Source organism: Pongo abelii, chromosome 2, assembly GCF_028885655.2.
Source record: "Pongo abelii isolate AG06213 chromosome 2, NHGRI_mPonAbe1-v2.0_pri, whole genome shotgun sequence".
In the NCBI taxonomy this organism is placed as follows: domain Eukaryota; kingdom Metazoa; phylum Chordata; class Mammalia; order Primates; family Hominidae; genus Pongo; species Pongo abelii.
Window position 1 is genome coordinate 171,464,366 of NC_085928.1, and position 19,742 is coordinate 171,484,107.

Sequence of the window (19,742 nt, forward strand, 5' to 3'; positions counted from 1 at the left end):
TCCTATACACGAATAATAGACAAACAGAGAGCCAAATCATGAGTGAACTCCCATTCACAATTGCTACAAAGAGAATAAAATACCTAGGAATACAGTTAACAAGGGATGTGAAGGACCTTTCAAGGAGAACTACAAACCACTGCTTAAGGGAATAAGAGAGGACACAAACATATGGAAAAATATTTCATTCTCGTGGATAGAAAGAATCAATATCATGAAAACGGCCATTCTGCCCAGAGTAATTTATAGATTCAATGCTATTCCCATCAAGTTACCATTGACTTTGTACACAGAATTGGAAAAAACTACTTTAAATTTCATATGGAACCAAAAGAGAGCCCGTATAGCCAAGACAATCCTAAGCAAAAAGAACAAAGCTAGAGGCATCACACTATCTGACTTCAAACTATACTACAAGGCTACAGTAAGCAAAACAGCATGATACTTGTACCAAAACAGACATATAGACCAATGGAACAGAACAGAGGCCTCAGAAATAACACCACACATTGACAAACACCTGATCTTTGACAAACCTGACAAAAACAAGCAATGGGGAAATAATTCCCTATTTAATAAATGGTGTTGGGAAAACGGGCTAGCCATATGCAGAAAACTGAAACTGGACCCCTTCCTTACACCTTATACAATAATTAACTCAAGATGGATTAAAGATTTAAACCTAAGACCTAAAACCATAAAAAATCCTGGAAGAAAACCTAGGCAATGCCATTCAGGACTTAGGCATGTGCAAAGACTTCATGACTAAAACACCAAATGCAAGGGCAACAAAAGCCAAAATTGACAAATGGGATCTAATTAAACTAAAGGGCTTCTGCACAGCAAAAGAAACTATCATCAGAGTGAACCAGCAACCTACAGAATGGGAGAAATATTTTGCAATCTATCCATTTGCAAAAGGGCTAATATCTAGAATCTACAAGGAACTTAAACAAATTTACAAGAAAAAAGAAACACATCAAAAAGTGGGCAAAGGATATGAACAGACACTTTTCAAAAGAAGACGTTTATGTGGCCAATAAACATATGAAAAAAATCTCATCATCACTGGTCATTAGAAAAATGCAAATCGAAACCACAATGGGATGCCATCTCACACCAGTTAGAATGGCAATCATTAAAAAGTCAGGAAACAACAGATGCTGGAGAGGATTTGGAGAAATAGGAATGCTTTTTACACTGTTGGTAGGAGTGTAAATTAGTTCAACCATTGTGGAAGACAGTGTGGTGATTCCTCAAGGATCTGGAACTAGAAATATCATTTGATCCATCAATCCCATTACTGGGTATATACCCAAAGGATTATAAATCATTCTAGTATAAAAACACATGCACAAGTATGTTTATTGTGGCACTATTCACAATAGCAAAGACTTGGAACCAACCCAAATGCCCATCAATGATAGACTGGATAAAGAAAATGTGGCACATACACACCATGGAATACTACACAGCATAAAAAAGAATGAGTTCATGTCTTTTGCAGGGACATTCATGAAGCTGTAAACCATCATTCTCAGTAAACTAACACAGGAACAGAAAACTAAACACTGCATGTTCTCATGGGAGTTGAACAATGAGAACATATGGGCACAGAGAAGGGAACATCACACACCAGGGCCTGTCGGGGTTGAGGGCAACGGGAGGTATATCATTAGGAGAAATATCTAATGTAGATGATGGGTTGATGGATGCAGCAAACCACCATGGCAAATGTATACCTATGTAACAAACCTTCACGTTCTAAACATGTATCCTAGAACTTAAAGTATAATTTAAAAAAGGAAAGAAAAAGAAAGAAAAAAAAGGCCTTGTAAAATTGTCCAGGATTGTTGTAATAGAAAAGTTGGAAAATGCTTTTCTTCATACTTTATGTAAGGGTAAAATTAAGGTCTTTCAAATCAACACTTTTCATTTAGCTTTTGCACCTCTATAAAGAAGAGTAGTGCGGAAACATACAGAACCATTATTATGGAATGTATCCACAATTATATATGTTGCTAGTGAACTCTCACTATCTGCTTAGGTAGCAACAGCTAATGTAAACTTTATCATAGATGCTCTTTGTAACATTAATTGTAATGTCTTTTGGAAAGGGTTGAAGAAAATTAGCAAAATTCATTAAAAATAAAATTGGGTAAAATTTAAATGTAAGTGTGTACTGCCATTCAGTTAAATGTTTGAGGTTGAAATTAATGCATCAATTATTTACAGTATATCTAATTCTAAACTAATTGAAATGAATAATTTTGTCCTCTTTCCATAAGAAACTTTTTAATCACAGCTAATTTTGGTTAAAGTTTTGTTGTATATGTTAACAACACCCAAAACATTGCTTATTTTTACATGAGATTTTTTCAGCTATGAATTATTACTCTCCAGAAAAATGTGTTTGTGCATACACCTTTTTTGTCATAGGGTAGTACTTCATAAAGATCTCTATCACAGCAGTTTTAAGCTTTAATAGTTTGTCTTTACTTGACCTCCTCCACATGGGTTAATCATGTAAGTCTTTTCATTTCACACGTGGCTAGAGTTAGCTGCACTCCATGAAACTGTGAGTTGTATTCCTTTGCATGTCTATCTTGACCTTTGATATAAGCTAATGTTACATTAAAGTCCACAGGATTAATTTAATTGAATTTTGTTTAAGAGTGTTGGAGCATTGTATCTTTGTATTAGTTTGCTACGCTGCCATAATAAAGGACCATAAACTGAGTGGCTTACACAACAGAAAGTTAGTTTCTTATAATTTTGGGAGCCAGAAATTCAAGATCAAAGTGTTGGCAGGATAGGTTTCTTCTTCAACCTGTCTCTTTGGCTTGTAGGTGGCTGTCTTCCTCTTCCTGTGTCTTCATAGGTTCATCGTTTGTGCATGTTGGTGTCCTAGTCTCTTCTTTTTCTTTTTTTGAGATACAGTCTTTCTCTGTCACCCAGGCTGGAGTGCAGTAGTGTGTGATGTCTGCTCACTGCAACCTCTACCTCCTGGGTTCAAGCCATCCTCCCACTTCAGCCTCCCAAGTAGCTGGGACTGCAGGTGTGTGCCACCATATTTGGCTAGTTTGTGTATTTTTTTGTGGAGACAGGGTTTTGCCATGTTGCCAAGGTTGGTCTTGAACTCCTGGGCTCAAGCGATCCACCTGTCTTGGCTTCTTACCTACCTCTTCTTATAAGGACACCAGTCATTTTGAATTAGGACATACTCTAATGGCTACATTTTAACTTAATTAGGTCTCTTTCTCTCTCTCTCTCTCTCTCTCTCTCTCTCTCACTCTTTTTTAGAGACTAGGGCTTGCTCTGTTGCTCAGGCTGGATACAAATTCCTGGGCTCAAGCAATTCTCACACTTCAGCCTCTTGAGTATCTGGGGCTGCAGGTTCACACCACACTGTGTCAGGGTCCTAATTACCTCTTAAACGACCTTGTCTCAAAGTGCAGTCACATTCTCAGGTATGTGAGAGTTGAAGTTCTGGGAGTCAGGACTTCAACATATGAATTTTGAGAGAACACAATTTAGCCCATGTCAGTCTTACTAATGCCTATCAGCAAATTGTTAGTTACATGGAATTAAAAACAAACCACTTGATTTTTGCCATAATTTTTTTAGTAAAAAATATCAATAAATGCTTTCTTTGGTGAGAAAAAAAGGTATATTAGATTTATTGTGGAAAAAGATGATTTTTATGGCACCTTTTAGTTCTGAAATTCTATTGTTTTACTATCTCTGTGTGCAATTCTTCTTACCTTTCTCTGCCTCCCATAATTTCACAAGATTCGTTTTTAAATATTAATATTTGGGAATGTAAATCAGGAAACATTACATTTGAAAAATATGATTAGGACAACTGAGCTTTTATGATTTATAAAAAATTATAACAACCAATATTTGTGAATTAGTAGAAAATATTTAATAAAAGATTTGCTTATGTGGTTGGATAAACATGTATTACTTCAATTTTTAAAATATCTTAGCTTACTGAAAGTTACCTAACATGATTTATCAGCATTGTTAAATTCTAAGGGAAAAAACAGCAAGAGAGAAAGTACTTAAAGTACATTTAATGCTGATTTGAAAGTAATTTTATTATTCTTTAATAATTTAAAAGCCACTTTAGGATCATTGCCTCAATGGAAAAATAATAGTTATTTTTGAGTTTTTAATAAAAGGAACAGAGATGTCTATTGTTTATTGAATTTCCCTTTAGTATTTTTAACATATTGTATCATTTAATATGTTAAAAATATGAAGGGCATTATTTTCTCCATTTTATACAAGAGAAATACTGGGGCTCATTTAAACATGTAAGAAGACAAAGGTAGGTAAATTATGAAGCTAGGAAGTGACAAAACTGACGTTCTAGACAAGGTTCACTTGTCTTCAAAATTGGTTCCTTTTAACTATTTTGCTCCAGTAAAAACTATGGTTACTAGAACTTGCTGTGTGTTGAAAGAGAAGTTCCAAGAACATTCAGGTCAGATGTGGGATAACATAGAGGCCTACTCCCACAGGATGATGTGGTCAGGACCTAGAATATAGCAATATTGCCAGGTGTGGCAAGAATGAGCATGACCAACAAGAGATTCAAGTATAGATACATGATGTACTTAGGATGTTTGAGAAAGGGTAAAGACTGAGAAGACAAATCACAACTTTGATCCTGATGGATGTGCTGTTGTGTTGAAGAATTGTGCAAGTTAATATTTATACTGCAATCAAATTATTGACAATAGTATTCTCGAACCATAGCCATTATAAACAAATTATCTTAATTTTCTATCATGGGCACATGGAGCAAAAACATCATGAGGAAATGATATCTAGAGTTATATGATCACTGTCAGCTCTCAGCAGTCAAGCAACACTAACTGAGAAAAATTTGGAGGGAACATAAACATTCAGTCCATGACACTATCTTAATCAATTTTACGTATATAGTTCAGTACTGTTAAGTATTCACATTGTTGTGTAATAGAGCATCAGAACTTTTTCATCTGGCAAAACTAAAACTCAATACCTATTGAACACCTCTTCATTTTCCCCCCTCCCTACCCATGGTAACTATCATTCTACTTTTTATTTCTATGAATTTGACCACTTTAGATACCTTATACAAATGGAATTACAAATGGAATCATACAATAATTATCTTTTTGCAACTGTTTCACTTAGCATAATGTACTTGTCAGTCCATTTGTGCGCTATAACAGATACCACAAACTAGATAATTTATTTTAAAAAATATATGTTTTTCTTATTTCTGACAGTTTTTGAAGCTGGGAAGTCCAAGATAAAGGGGCTGAAATCTGGCACACCTTCTTGTTGTGTCATCCCATGGTGAAAGGTGGAAGGGCAAGAGAGTACATATATGGGAAAGAAGAGAGGGCCAAACTCATCCTTTTATAAGAAATCCACTTCCATGATAATGAACCCATTCCTCTGAGGAGGGCAGAACCCTGCAGCCTAATCACCTGTCATTCAGCCCCACCTCCCAACACTGTTGCATTGGAAATTATCCAACACATGCGTTTTGGACATATTCAATCCATAGCAGGGCTCAAGTTTCATCCATGTTGTAGAATGTGACAGAATTTCTCTACTGTTCAAGACCTGAATCATATTGTATTGTACACATATACCTCTTTTAGTTTATTTGCTCATCCATCAATGGATAGTTGAGTTGCATCCCCCTTTTGGCTATTGTGACTAATGCTGCTATGGATGTGGTCTGGCAAATATATCTTTGAGACCGATTTCAGCTCTTTGGGGTATATATCATGAAAGGGGATTGCTGGATCACATGGTAGTTCTATTTTTAATTTTTTGAGGAAACACTATACTGTTTTCCTCAGTGGATAACATCATCTTACATTCCCACCAGTAGTGCACAGGGACTTCAATTTCTCTACATTCTTGCCAATACTCATTATTTTCTGCTACATATATTCTTAAATAAGGACTTATAACATGCAGTGCCATCTCTAGGGGTTACTAAAAAAGTAACATGCAATGTAATTTGCTAGAAACACTCTGGGTATCAGAAAGTTAATCCACCAGAAAAATGACCGTGCTATTTCATGTATGCGCAAGGCATAAATTATGTGCTATGATCTTAAGAGACTTGGATATCCTTGGGTATTCAATTAAAAAACTGATCCATGAGAAATTAACATTGTGTGTCTGTCATTTTTGTGTGAATTTCAATCTTCTGTGTCCCAAAGCATCATGAGAGCAGAGGAGTGAGTGAAAAGCTTTATTTTGAAAACATTTTAAATAAATATCCTAGATTGAATGCTGAAAATCTCCTGCAACACTAAGATTTGTTTTTAGTGAATGTTCTAGAAAACTTTTGCCCAAACCTAGGACAGTTAGTGATGTGGGAAATGATAAATCTGACACATTTTTCCCATTCTGAGGTAACTCTTTAAAATGAAATAAATAGTCATGGCAGCTTATGCCGACCTGTTCCCTTTATGCTTCCAACATTTCTTTGTTTAGTGCCAAAAGAAAAGCTTGTGATTAATGACTATGCTGTATGAAGTTACACAGCATAATTTATGGGGTACCTTATCATGCAAGCACCTCAAGCTTTTTTATAATAAAATGGAAAAGCATATAAACACAGAACTCATCCATAAATTAAAAATCCAATATTCAGTGTTAAATTAGTTGAAGCAATAATGCAAAGCTTTCTTCATAACCCAAATATAAGTTTTTCTTTAACCAAAACTTTCCACCCCAATAGATGTCTTGTTTATTTTCTCAAATTTTCATTTTTGTCGAGTTTTTCTTGAATTTTTCTCATATTTACAGAATTAAACTCTTATATTCTTACCATTTGAAGCTTGTCAAAACCTTATAATAGAACAAACATACTTAACCCACAGGCATACAAATTTGCTGTTGGCAAATTTTGTTCATTTTTCATTGCTGTAGCTTGAAAGATTTGCAGGTATACAGGGAGAAATTTATAGATTGTAGTTTTTTATGTTCTTTTATCTCCAGATTTAATGCCTTTAGATCTAATCATAATCTTGTTATAACATTTTAGATTTGTATACGCTTTTGCAGAATATTTTGCATTAATTTTATCTTTGCATCCTCACAATTATTCTATGAAGAAAGAAGGGCAAGAATTTTTACAGATCCATTTATAGATAAGGAAATAAAGTTAGAGGACAATTCAATGACATCCCCAATGTCACTCAGTAATTTAATGGTAAAAGCAAGGCTGGTGTTCTTGGCTGCTCAGTCTGATTTAATATGTGTCACATTGTATAATGTTCTAGACCACTCAGAAAATGTGACTGATTCAGAGGGATAATCTCCAATCATATGGATAGAGAAATACTTCATTCCTCACATAAACATATTTAGATCATTTTTCTCTTGTTGTATCGGGCAAATGGTCTTCTATAATAATTTAAAGTAATTTTTTGGTGTCCAACTTTATGGTCTGGATAATGACAAAGGGAGAGCATCTGCCTTCTTTGGTGCTGTAGTCTTTGCACATTGGGGTCCTACAGCTTTTGAAGCTGACACAGGGACTGTAGGACACAGAGCTACTTATGTTGAATTATACTTTGAGTATGCAGTTTCCTTTTAAATGAGGTGGAAACTTCACGTGTACATCAAAAATGTTACCAGGAGTTTGGAACAGAGGGAAAGCACCATGTAAGATACGGTCTTTGCTCATTTGGAGAAGATGAAACCGTATAGATGAGAAGCCATGATACAAACCTTTGGGCACAGAATAGAGGACGACTCATTCTGTATCAATAAACACAGGTTATTTCTTAGAGCAGGGCATTGTCTCTTTCATACAATGGGATATCATAGATTGGAAGTGAGAAGCTGGGAGTGGGAGAGAGACTATTTCGCTGTTCTCATACCCAGAACACAGGAAAATCAAGCTTTCCCTTCCCTATGTACACTGCTTGAAAAGATTGCCAGTGGCCATCGTATTGCCAGATTGATGGGCAATTATCAGTCCTCCTTTTACACAACTTATTAGTAGCATTTTACACAGTTGCTTATTCAATCTCCCGGGAAAATTTTATTTCATTTAGCCTCCAGAATACCATTGTCTCTTGGTTATTTTTCTCTCTCAATCTCCTGGTGGGAATTCTGCTCATTGTTCTGATCCCTATTCATTATGATGATTTGGCAATCAAACTTTCAATATCTATTCTTCTTTTTCAACACCATTTTTCTAGGCGACCCCTTCCAGTCGCCATTTGGAAAACATTGCCATTTGCATGCTGGTGACTTTCAAACTTATATCTGTAGACAGGCATCTTCCCGGGCAAATAAAAGTTCTCAACATATGTTTGTTAGATGAATTGTGGGATGAATAAAATAAATGGCAAATATGACTATAAAATATGTGAGTATAATTAAACTCATTAAATGTAAGAAACAAGTAGGTTTTACCATCTGAAGAAATACAGATCAAAACTTAGAAGGGCATGAAAAATCAGGTCTATTTAACACTAATTGATGACTATAAGATAAAACAAAAAGTAAATAGCATTTATTTTGCCAGTTTATTATGGCTTGTAAACCATAAAGTGGAAGAAAATTAACTAGAATTATAATTATCTTCAACAAATGATTGCACAGAAGCCAGCCATGGTTGCCTAGGACATTAAGCCACTCTCCATCATGTAATAAATGATAAAATAAATAATCGGATGTACAAACTAACTTTGCTACAGAAATAGTGTCCCTGTGGCATGGCCAAGGAGGTGGAACAGCTGACCGCAAGGTAGGTAGTGGGTAGAAATCCAGGATGGGGTAAAAAAAGAAACCAAAAAGGAGAAAGTTTTAAGTCTGCAAAATATATAAATTCTAATATATTTGAGGATTTGGGAGTACTACCGCTGACCCAGTCATCAGGGCTTTACCTGCTCACTTCCCTGCCTTTCCCATGAGCATCTGGGGCATAGCACGCCCTTAGTAGTGCCACCACCTATAACATCTGAGACTACCTGGAGAAGTAAACAGAGATGGAAGTTGTCAACAGAAAAAGAGTGACTGAATTAAAGGATAGAGTTGAAAAGTAGAAGGTAATTCTTCCTGCTTCTTTCCTGGGGCTCTGAGAAACAGAAAGCTCCTCCACAGAGTATGTCACTAGGTGTGGTAGAGGAAATTTCATGGGGCACATGACACCCAAAAGTGTGCTAGGAGCAATCTATATATATATATATATATAGAGAGAGAGAGAGAGAGAGAGAGTAAGTGTTGTTCGTATGGTCCATATGGTCCAATAAACAAGCAAAGTAAAGGGGCCTGAGGACATGACATGGGGTATGTGGCCCACAGTGTGGCACACATTGGTGTTGTCTATCTGACTAAAGACAAGGTGGGAAAGCAAATATCTTGGGGCATGCTAACAGTGGGGCATAGTCAGAGCTTGTTCATCTAAGTGCAGGTCAGTATTCAATTATTACTTCTGAAGACTTTATAAAACCAATTTGCAATGCTAGGCTAATAGCCTGTCAGTGTGAGATTTTTGCATGCAATCATTGTTTTAGCTCTGTTCTCCATGACTTTATTATTTGTCAAATTAATTTTTCTGCTGCATCTTCAAACGGGTTAGTGAATTAGTTTACTGGTTTCTTTGGTTTACTTGGTCTTGCTATACACAACATTTTCTGTCTTTTGTTGTAGAGAGGTAAGAATTCCCCAAAAAGGCAAGCATGTTTCTCAGGGTGCAACTCCTCTTCCTATTTCCTCCCTAGTATTTTCTGAAAACTAGCATCACTTCTGGTTATATTTGGAAATCAATCTATTGAATGCCTTTGCAGCTGTGCTCTTGTCCAAGGTCTCAAAAGATGCCTTTTTCATGGGGAGAACAATGCAGATGCAAACAATATCAGTTATTCTTCACGAATGCTGCTACATTTTGAACTAAATACTTAAAAGTCTGCAGAGTCATCTTTTATATTTACCAATCAATCCCCTCTATATCCTTTGTAGGCATTTTGACTCACTTTCAAATATGTACCCAAGCAGTGTGTATTTTATGGTCGACTCCTGTAGTATTGTAAATCGGCACTTAGGTCTCCCTGGGGTGTAGGGGCAGACGTGCATCAGATTTTTAATGCATGTTCACACTCTGTTTCCAAAGAAAACACATCCAAATATTTGGGCCTATGGGTTCTAGCTAGGCTAACCTTGTCCTCTTTCTTTTTTAGCCATTGATTGTGCTTTTGCCATTAATTTTCTTTAAAATTCTACTTCATTGGTTTCCAAAGTGTGCTGCACATTAGAATCACCTGGAGATCACTAAAAATTCTTGATGCTTGGCACCCACTCCCAGATATGATTCAATTAGTATGGGGTGAGAGCTAAGCATTGGGACTTTTAAGGCTCCCAGGTGATTCTAATAGGCAGCCAACACTGACAATCATCATTCTACTCTGTTGCTTTATGTAGGACTAGTTATGAATAATGATATGAGGCCGGGCGCGGTGGCTCACGCCTGTAATCCCAGCACTTTGGGAGGTTGAGGTGGGTGGATCATGAGGTCAGGAGATCGAGACCATCCTGGCCAACATGGTGAAATCTCGTCTCTACTAAAGATACAAAAAAAATTAGCTGGGCGTTGTGGTGCGTGCATGTAATCCCAGCTACTTCGGAGCCTGAAGCAGGAGAATTGCTTGAGTCAGGAGTTAGAGGTTGCAGTGAGCCGAGATCGCACCACTGCACTCCAGCCTGGTGACAGAGCGAGACTCCATCTCAAAAAAAAAATAAATAAATAAAAATAAGAAAGCACCAGACATTCCCTGGTTTGGAGTCTTCTTGAAATCCTTGAAGTAAGATGAATCTTCATTCATATGCCATAACTGAAAAGATGGGTTTTTCAAGTACCCTTCTAGCATGAAAATTACTTGGCTTTACAACATTTCAACATTGCCAGAAGCTTCCAGAAGAGTGAAACTTTCATGCGCATCCGTGTGAAGAGACCACCAAACAGGCTTTGTGTAAGCAATAAAGCTTTTAATCACCTGGGTGCGGGTGGGCTGAGTCTGAAAAGAGAGTCAGCGAAGGGAGATAAGGGTGGGGCCGTTTTGTAGGATTTGGGTAGATAAAGGAAAATTACAGTGAAAGGGGATTGTTCTCTGGCGGGCAGAGTGGGGGTCACAAGGTGCTCAGTAGGGGAGCTTTTGAGCCAGGATGAGCCAGGAGAAGGAATTTCACAAGACAATGTCATCAGTTAAGGCAGGAACAGGCCATTTTCACTTCTTTTGTGGTGGAGTGTCACCAGTTAAGGCAGGAACCGGCCATCTGGTTGTGTACGTGCAGGTCACAGGCGATATGATGGCTTAGCTTGGGCTCAGAGGCCTGACATTCCTGTCTTCTTATATTAATAAGAAAAATAAAACAAAATAGTGGTAAAGTGTTGGGATGGTGAAAATTCTTGGGGGTGGTATGGAGAGATAATGGGCGATGTTTCTCAGGGCTGCTTTGAGCTGGATTAGGGGTGGCATGGGAACCTAGAGTGGGAGAGATTAAGCTGAAGGAAGATTTTGTGGTAAGGGCTGATATTGTGGGACTGTTAGAAGAAACATTTGTCATTTAGAATTATTGGTGATGGCCTGGATACAGTTTTATATGAATTGAAAAACTAAACGGAATAAGAGAAGGAGAAAAACAGGTATTAAAGGTCTAAGAATTGGGAGGACCTAGGACATCTAATTTGAGTGTCTAAGGAGATTCAGCATAGTCCTGTCAGCAAAGATTATTTATTTACTTCAAGAGTTAAGAGTGGCAGTTTGGGGATAGCACCAGGAGATATCAGCTGTGATGGCTTGGAGAAACAGTGTAAACTGGCAGTGTAAACAAGAGCACGGCATGTATGAGTAGTTGAGAACGGTGAATAGGAGTATGACTAGACAGAAGATAGTAGGGATGACAAGTTTTTTGGGGGCACAGTCTAAGTTGGTGTGGTGTCTGGAATGAGACTGGGGCCTAATAAAAAGGAGCGTCTATACAGGAGCTCAAATATGCTGTACCCTGTAGCATTCTGAGAACAGGTCTGACTTCTGAGAAGGGAAAGTGGTAAAAGTATTGTCCAGTCCTTTTTAAGTTGGTGGCTGAGCTTGGTGAGGTGTGTTTTTAGAAGACCTTTAGTCCGTTCTACTTTTCCTGAAGATGGAGGACCGTAAGGGATATAAAGGTTTCACTGAATACTAAGAGCCTGAAAAACTGCTTGGCTGATTTGACTAATAAAGGCCGGTCTGTTATTAGACTGTATAGAGATGGGAAGGCTAAACTGAGGAATTATGTCTGACAGAAGGGAAGAAATGACTGCGGTGGCCTTCTCAGACCCTGTAGGAAAGGCCTGTACCTATACAGTGAAAGCGTCTACCTAGATTAAGAGGTATTTTAGTTATCTGACTCGGGGCATGTTGAGTAAAGCTAATTTGCCAGTCCTGGGTGGGGGCAAATCCTCGAGCTTGATGTGTAGGGAAGGGAGGGGGCCTGAATAATCCTTGAGGAGTAGTAGAATAGCAGATGGAACACTGAGAAGTTATTTCCTTGAGGATAGATTTCCACGATGGAAAGAAAATGAGAGGTTCTAAGAGGCGGGCTAGTGGTTTGTACTATAGCATAGCCTGCCTTTGCCAGTGTGTGGCAATTAGGCCTGGTGGAACTGCCATCAACACATCAAGCATGATCAGGGTGAGGAACAGGAAAGAAGGAAATATGGGGAAATGGGGTGAATGTCAGGTGGATCAGAGAGATACAGTCATGAGGGTCAGGTGTGGTATCCAGAATAATGTGGGAGGCCGAATTGAAGCCCAGGCCAGGAACAATGGTAATTGTGGGACTTAACAAAGAGTGAGTACAGCTGAAGGAGTCAGGGAGCAGAAAGTATATGCATCAGGTATGAGGAAGAAAATAGATTTTGGAAGTTATGAGAAATTGTAGAGAATGAGTTGAGCATAGTTTGTGAATTTTAGGGCCTCTAAAAGTATTAAAGCAGCGGCAACCGCTGCATGCAGACATGAAGGCTAGGCTAAAAATGTAAGGTCAAGTTGTTTGGACAGAAAGCCTACAGGGTGCGGTCCTGGCTCTTGTGTAAGAATTCTGACTGCACTAACTATGCCTAGGAAGGAAAGGAGTTGTTGTTTTGTAAGGGATTGAGGTTTGGGAGATTAATCAGACGTGATCAGCAGGGAGAGCATGTGTGGTTTTATGAGAATTATGCTGAGATAGGTAACAGATGAGGATGAAATTTGGGCTTGACTGAAGTAATGGGGGCTATTTGCAAAGCCTTGTGGTGGTACAGCCTAGGTAATTTGCTGAGCTGAATGGGTGTCAGGGTCAGTCTAAGTGAAAGCGAAGAGAGGCTGGGATGAAGGGTGCAAAGAAATAGTAAAGAAAGCATGTTTGAGATCTAGAACAGAATAATGGGTTGTAGAGGGAGGTACTGAGGATAGGAGAGTATATGGGTTTTTCACCACGGGGTGGATAGGCAAAACAATTTGGTTGATAAGGCACAGATCCTGAACTAACCTGTAAGCCTTGTTTGGTTTTAGGACAGGTAAAATGGGGGAATGGTAAGGAGAGTTTATAGGCTTTAAAAGGCCATGCTGTAACAGGTGAGTGATAACAGGCTTTAATCTTTTTAAAGCGTGCTGTGGGATGGGATATTGGCACTGAGCAAGGTAAGCGTGATTAGGTTTTAATGGGATGGTAAGGGGTGCATGATCGGTCACTAAGGAGGGAGTAGAGGTGTCTTATACTTGTGGGTTAAGGTGGGGAGATACAAGGGGAGGATGTGAAGGAGGCTTTGAACTGGGGGAAAAGGCGGCAATGAGGTGTGGCTGTAGCCCAGGAATAGTCAGGGAAGCAGATAATTTAAAGTGTCTTGGCCTAATAAGGGAACTGGGCAGGTGGGGATAACTAAAAAGGAGTGCTTAAAAGAGTATTGTCTAAGTTGGCACCAGAGCTGGGGAGTTTTAAGAGGTTTAGAAGCCTGGCCGTCAATACCCACAACAATTATGGAAGCAAGGGAAACGGGCCCTTGAAAAGAAGGTAATGTGGAGTGGGTAGCCTCTGTATTGACTAAGAAGGGGACGGACTTACCATCCACTGTGAGAGTTACCTAGAGTGTCTGTGATGGTCCTGTAGGCTTCTGAGGTGATCGGGCAGTGTCAGTCTTCAGCTGCTAAGCTGAGAAAATCTGGGAAGGAGTCAGTCAGAGAGCCTTGGGCCAGAGTTCCAGGGGCTCTGGGAGTGGTTGCCAAGTGAGTTGAACAGTCCGATTTCCAGTGGGGTCCTGCACAGATGGGACGTGGCTTAGGAGGAATCCTGGGCTGCAGGCATTCCTTGGCCTGGTGGTCAGATTTCTGGCACTTGTAGCAAGCTCCTGGGAGAGGAGGTTCTGGAGGAATGCCTGGCCGCTGCAGTTCAGGCATTTGGAAGTTCTTGTGTGCTGGAGATGTGGCTGGGGTTTGTCTCACAGTGGAGGCAAGGAGTTGCAACTTTTTTCTCTTATTGTACACATTGAAGGTGAGGTTAATTAAATCCTGTTGCAGGGTTTGAGGGCCAGAATTTAATTTTTGGAGTTTTATTTAATGTTGGGAGCAGATTGTGTAATAAAATGTATACTGAGAATAAGACGGCCTTTTGACTTTTTAGGGTCTAGGGCTGTAAAGCATCTCAGGGTTGCGCCAAACGAGCCATGAACTGGGCTGGGTTTTTTATATTTGATGAAAAAGAGTCTAAATGCTAACTGATTTGGGAGAGGTCGGATAAAGAAAAAGGAGCATTAACCTTGACTATGCCTTTACTCCAGCCACCTTTTTAAGAGGAAATTGCTGGGTAGGTGGGGGAGGGCTAGTCACAGAACGAAACTGTAAGCCAGACCAGGTGTGAGGAGGGAAGGTGATAAAAGGATTATAGGGTGGGGGAGCAGAGGCTGAGGAAGAATTGGGACTTGGCTCAGCCCGTTGAGGAGGGGAGAGGTCAGATGGGTCTGTAGAAAAGGAAAATTAGAAAGACTCAGCGACGCTTGGGGTTGGGGCTGAGGAGACAGGTGGGAGGGAAAGAAGGAGGATTTGGGATGAGTCGCATTAGAAACAGAGACTAGGGAGGGAACAATGTGTAAAAGAATGCCTGAACATCAGGCATCTCAGACGGTTTGCCCATTTTATGATAAGAATTATCTAGATCTTGTAGGATGGAAAAATTGAAAGTGCCGTTTTCTGGCTATTTGGAACTACTGTCAAGTTTGTATTGGGGTCAAGTGGCATTGCAGAAAAAAATAAGGCATTTAGGTTTTAGGTCAGGTGTGAGTTGAAGAGGTTTTATGTTCTTAAGAGCACAGGCTAAGGGAGAAGAAGGAGGAATGGAGGGTGGAAGGTTGCCTATAGTGAAGGAGGCAAGTTTAAAGAAAAGGGAGAGTAGAGACATGGAGGGAAGCAGTTTGGGGGTTCTTACCCTCCAGAAAAGCGGGAAAGGGGTTGGGGCATGGAAATAAGGGGTTGGGGCACAGAGATAAGAGGTCGGGGCATAGAAATAAGGCATTGGGGCGCAGAAATAAGAGGTCGGGGCGTGGAAATAAGGGATTGGGTCACAAAGATACGAGGTTGGGGTACTTGCCCTTCCCCCAGAAAAGTGGGACTTGCCACTAATGGTGAAGGAGAAGGGGTTGGGGTTTCTTGCCCCCCAGAAAGGCAGAGAAGGGGTAGAGACATGGAGAGAAGGGGTTGGGGTACTTGCCCCTCCCCCAGAAAAGCAGGACTTGCTGCTAAGGGTGAAAGACCAAGGCAGGCGTCCCTGCATGGTCTGACACCTCTGAAACCTGGGTGAATAATCAGAGAGGCGTCCCTGCAATGATTAAACACCAAGGGAAGGCTGCCTTCCCTAGTCCGTGACCAGCGCCAGAGTTTTGGGTCCACGGATAAAACGTGTCTCCTTTGTCTATACCAGAAAATGAAAGGAATTGAAATTAAGAGAAGGGAGAGATTGAAGTGTGGAGCCAAGATTGAAAGGAGAAAGAGGTTGAGGGATAGTGAGGGAGGTTGGAGAAGAGAGTAAAAAGAGGCCACTTACCGGATTTGAAATTGGTGAGATGTCTCTTGGGCTGGTCGGTCTGAGGACTTGAGGTCGTAGGTGGACCTTTCTCATGGAGCAAAGAGCAGGAGGAGAGGGGATTGATCTCCCAAGGGAGGTCCCCCGATCTGAGTCACAGCACCAAATTTCATGCGCATCCCTGTGAAGAGACCACCAAACTGGCTTTGTGTGAGCAATAAAGCTTTTAATTACCTGGGTGCAGGCGGGCTGAGTCTAAAAAGAGAGTCAGCGAAGGGAGATAAGGGTTGGGCCGTTTTGTAGGATTTGGGTAGATAAAGGAAAATTACAGTCAAAGGGGGGTTGTTCTCTGGCGGGCAGAGTGGGGGTCACAAGGTGCTCAGTAGGGGAGCTTTTGAGCCAGGATGAGCCGGGAGAAGGAATTTCACAAGACAATGTCATCAGTTAAGGCAGGAACAGGCCATTTTCACTTCTTTTGTGGTGGAATGTCATCAGTTAAGGCAGGAACCGGCCATCTGGTTGTGTACGTGCAGGTCACAGGCGATATGATGGCTTAGCTTGGGCTCAGAGTCCTGACAGAAACCTCTTGTGAGCCTTGTGTATTTGAGACATTAGTAGGAAATTAGGTGCTGTGTTGAGACTGCACCAAAGTCTTGTAGATAATATTCATATAAATTTTCTTGCTTGAGTTTGTTACTTTCTTTATGACTTTCTTTAATCTTAATTTCTTTGTTTCTGGAGGCTACAAATATTAGAGAAAAAAACAAAAACAAAAGTAAAAAGTAAAAACAAAAAAAACTACAATTGCTTCAGTGCTGGGATAGCCTGTTAGGACAGCATGAAGGACTTATGTTAAATTTCGCTACTGATTTATTGAAACAAGCTTTAATTGTAATTTGTTTTGATTGGATGAGAATTTAAATTACATCTGAGAAAGTTATTAAGTCAAACATATAGAAATTCCTCTAAGATGTGATATGACCCTTCTCTGTGGCAAGTGTGCCTGAAAAATGTATCCCATTTCTTTTAAGCACTAAACAAAAGCAGTCATTATTTAGAAGAACCAAGACAAAAGGTATGTGAATAAGAAGGATTTTTCTTCTAACACTAAATAGTTCACATAGTCCCTTGAACTGAAGTGCAACTCTTTTGTGGTCTGAATTAATTTTCTCTTGGGGGAAAAATAATCTGCTACTTTTAAATTTTAAAACTAAAAGAGTGATCTTCTGTTTGGCCAAGAAAGTTCGAAACAATTAGAGTGGATGTCTAAATGAGTAAGAAATTAGTTATTTGTCTTTCTTGTGAAAACAACATGCTGAGTTAGAGAAAATAAAAGGATAATATTATTTCAGAGAAGGTAGGTACAATTACCTCTCAGTAAGCAGTCTTCTAGAATGCCTAATCTGAAGTTAGGGTTTGGTAAGAAAAGAGACACATCTCGACTTTCCAGAACCTAACCACACCTCATTGGGCTCTTTTTCACATTTAGATTTAGAAGATGTTTCTGCATTAAGAGGAAATGTTTGAGGAAAAGTTAAAGAATTTTTTTCAACTGAGATGCTATTTAAAATTAGTAATTCTATTATTTCTTTAAATACCAATTCTGCTACTTTAATTTAGATCAGATAACTCTGACTTTCTAGAGAAAATTTAAGCTATTTCCCAATTCAAGAATTTTAAAAATTATTTTTTAAACACAGGCTTTTAAGTAATTAGGGTTACTGAATTGCCAACATGGAAGAGAACCTCCTATATCATCAAACTTTAATATCTGCCACCCCTATTTAAAATTATTTATCAAAAAAATTATTATATTTATCTTGAGAGTAAATTTAAAACTTTACTTGACACAAAAAAGTGATAGGTAAATAGAAAATGAAAAATTTTCTCTAGAATTCTAGATTATTTTATCTTACAACTACAGGTATTTAAAAATATTGAATAAGCCAATACTTTGAATAAGTGAAAATTGTGGTAAAATAAGAAAACAAAGATCTAGAAGCAGAAATACCATTTGACCCAGCAATCCCATTACTGGGTATGTACCCAAAGGAGTATAAATCATTCCACTATAAAAACGCATGCACACGTGTTTATTACAGCACTCTTCACAATAGCAAAGACTTGGGACCAACCAAAATGCCCATCAATGATAGACTGGATAAAGAAAATGTGGCACATATACACCATGGAGTACTATGCAGGCATAAAAAAGAATGCATTCATGTCATTTGCAGGGACATGGATGAAGCTGGAAACCATTATCCTCAGCAAACTAACACGGGAACAGAAAACCAAACACTGCATGTTCTCACTCATAAGTGAGAGTTGAGCAATGAGAACGCATGGACACAGGGAGGGGAACATCACATACCGGGGCCTGTCAGGGGGTGAGGGAGAAGGAGAGAGAGAGCATTAGAACGAATAGCTAATGGATGTGGGGCTTAAAACTTAGATGATAGATTGATAGGTGCAGCAAACCACTATGGCACATGTATACCTATGTAACACACCTGCTCATTCAGCACATGTATCCCAGAACTTAAAGTAAAATAAAAATAAATAAATAAATAGAAAAAAAACACTTCTAGTCTATTTTTAAAATAAAAGGCTTCTAGTGTTTACTACATATTAGAATCACCTGGGAAACTTTAAAAATCCCAATGCTGAGCTCTCACTCCCTACCAATTAAATCATAAAAGAACTGAAAGTAATTTGTTTAATTTTATATACAGAATATATATAATATACATATATGTAGAAATATATTTCTAACGCATATATATTTCTAACGCACATATATAGAAATATATCTCTACATATATATGCAAATTGATCTATTTGTGCCACAAAAGTTATGTACATGTATGCCATAGCAAAGTACCATTAAAGAGTGACTTAAACAACAGAAATGTATTGTCTCACAGTTCTAGAGCCTAAATGTCCAAGATAAAGGTGTCAGCAAGTTTGCTTCCTTCTGAGGCAGTGAGAAAGAATCTGATACATGCCTCTCTCAGTTTCTGCTGGTTTAGTGTGATCTTTGGCATTCCTTGACTTGTAGAAGCATCACTCTATGTCTGCTTTTTTTCACGTGGCATTCTGTCTGTGTGTGTCTGTTTCTAGGTCCAAATTTCCCTTTTTTGTAAGGACCAGTCACATTGAATTAAATCCACCCTAATAATTTCATTTTAAGTTGATTACCTCTGTTCAGAAATCATGACTGGTGATATTTGAGTAGGGGAAAGGCTAATCTCAAGGTAGAGAAATTTGCTTCTGTAGCCTTTCAAGCTGAAACTAACCCAAACTGCAGGAGGAGAAGAGTTTAACTGTAAATAAAGATTAGAATGTTTGCTATTATACAGGATTTAATATAATTTTAGTACTGATACAAGATTATTTTGTGACTAAATATAATCAAAGAACTTAAAAATCATTAAATATTGACTGGAAAATTTTGAGGTATGGCCATATTATGAAAAAGAACAAAATAGCTTAAGTATTTGAGTTTAAAGGTGGACTGAGAAAGAAAAATTGTTTTTTGTTGAATTCTATGGAATTCTACTTTTTAACTTTGTGATATTTCTAGGAATGTTAACTGTTTTATATTAAGAAATGTTTTTTACTAAATACTACTAAACACATACTGTGTCTGGCCCAATGCTAAGCATTTAGGG